The sequence below is a fragment of the Convolutriloba macropyga genome, unplaced genomic scaffold, assembly GCF_964194025.1.
Source record: "Convolutriloba macropyga unplaced genomic scaffold, txConMacr16.3 SCAFFOLD_757, whole genome shotgun sequence".
NCBI classification, from domain to species: domain Eukaryota; kingdom Metazoa; phylum Xenacoelomorpha; order Acoela; family Convolutidae; genus Convolutriloba; species Convolutriloba macropyga.
The window spans coordinates 5,499-7,500 of NW_027452061.1; the positions used below are offsets into that span (position 1 = coordinate 5,499).

General features: G+C 39.9%; 1 pseudogene; it reads left to right on the forward strand.

The window, feature by feature from the left end:
• Positions 1 to 748: 748 nt before the first annotated feature.
• On the forward strand, positions 749 to 900 carry LOC142357144 (5.8S ribosomal RNA; annotated as a pseudogene).
• Positions 901 to 2,002: the final 1,102 nt, after the last annotated feature.

Genomic DNA, 2,002 nt, shown 5'->3' on the forward strand with positions numbered 1-2,002 from the left:
GTTGACGTTAGTAGGCCCTGGCCGAAAGCGCAGCATGTGAAAGGTATAGATAAAAGTTAGCGTTGCAGTCAGTACTGTGTAGTTACTAGTAGCTGGATTTAAGCTCGAAATGAGACACTGTTGGTGAAACTTCATCATGAGAACGTCACAAGCTGATCACGCTCTATGATATGACTAGTATTATGTTGCTTCTAGTAGGCTAAGCGCAAGCCGAAACATCAACATGTGAAAGTCGTAGAATTTTGCAATCAAACTGTGGCTAGTACTGTGATGTTACTAGTAACCTTTTCTTACGTCATATGGCCAAGAGAGCATTTGAAGGCGAAACTTCTGCATGGGGAAGCTGCATCATGAACAAAAGTTTATATCGAGTATTATGTTGACGTTAGTAGGCCCTGGCCGAAAGCGCAGCATGTGAAAGGTATAGATAAAAGTTATCGTTGCAGTCAGTACTGTGTAGTTACTAGTAGCTGGATTTAAGCTCGAAGTGAGACACTGTTGGTGAAACTTCATCATGAGAACGTCACAAGCTGATCACGCTCTATGATATGACTAGTATTATGTTGCTTATAGTAGGCTAAGCGCAAGCCGAAACATCAACATGTGAAAGTCGTAGAATTTTGCGATCAAACTGTGGCTAGTACTTTGATGATGCTTGTAGCCAACCGAATTGGTTGAAAAGCCCAATAAGTAAGCTAACTTGGGAGAGCTTGTTGGAAACCAAATGCTACTAGATTGGTCCAAATACATCCTTCAACAGGGGATCACTTGGCTCGCTTTACGAAGAGGAGCACAGCTATATGTGTTAATTCGGTATGAATCGCAAGATTTGTTTACCGACCTCTCTAACGCAAAAGGCGGTCTCGGCTTCGGCTGTTGACTGCGTCCGATTCAGGGTTATATAACTCTCGATTGAACACATTGATGTTCTATTGTTGGTGCTTCCAATAAAATTGGAACACTTAAAGCAGAACCGATTCAAATAATAGCATTCTGATCAATGATTGCATTCCTTGATCAAGAACTGCTGGAGTCATTGTGATGGCGAATTTTCTTCATAAGAAAATTGCAAAGAGACGGAACTTAATGAGACTAGTATTATGTTGTTTCTAGTAAGCGGAAGCTGAAACAGCAACATGTGAAAATCAAGTTTTGTTCAATGATCTCGAGGCGATAAGTACTATGAAGCAACTAGTAGCCTAAGCATGACTCAGATTTGAGACAGTCAAAAAGACTGGCGAAACTTCTTCACATGAAAGTTACATAGAGAACTACAAATGTATACAGCGAGTATTATGTTGTTTCTAGTAGGCGAAAGCTGAAACATCAACATGTGAAAGTTGTCTGCAAACTGTAGAACGATATGTGATTAGTACTGTGCTGTTACTAGTAGCCAGTCTGACTGTAGAAGCCAAGACAAAGGGAAACTAATGCATCTGAAAAGGACAAGTTATGGAAAGGTATGCACGATAAGTATTATGTTGTTTCTAGTAAGCGGCAGCTGAAACATCAACATGTGAACGTCGTTGTGTACAGTAACCTAGAACTATATAGTCCTTAGTAACGTGCATTTACTAGTACCTGTAATTGGTATTCAGACTCAGGCAGTTTGGAATAGTTTGGCAAAGATGCACCAGAGAAAACTGGGATTTGATACAGAAATTGTTGAATACAAGTATTATGCTGCTTCTAGTAGGTTGAATCCGAAACATCAGCATGTGAAAATTGAAAACATTTCTGGTTCGAATTGTCACAAGTATTTGGTGATCTGAGTAGCCAAACTCACTACAACGCCAATTGAAGGCAAAAATTCTCAACGGGAAAAGCTATTCTCATTGAATGAGCTAACAAGACGAGTATTATGTTGCTTCTAGTAGGCGAAAGCCAAAACATCAACATGTGAAAGTCTTGCTGAACAAATTTAATGTTGTTGAGCTCAGTACCGTGTGAATTAGTAGCCATAATTGGCGAGCGAAAATTGAACTGGCGAAACTTCGTCTTT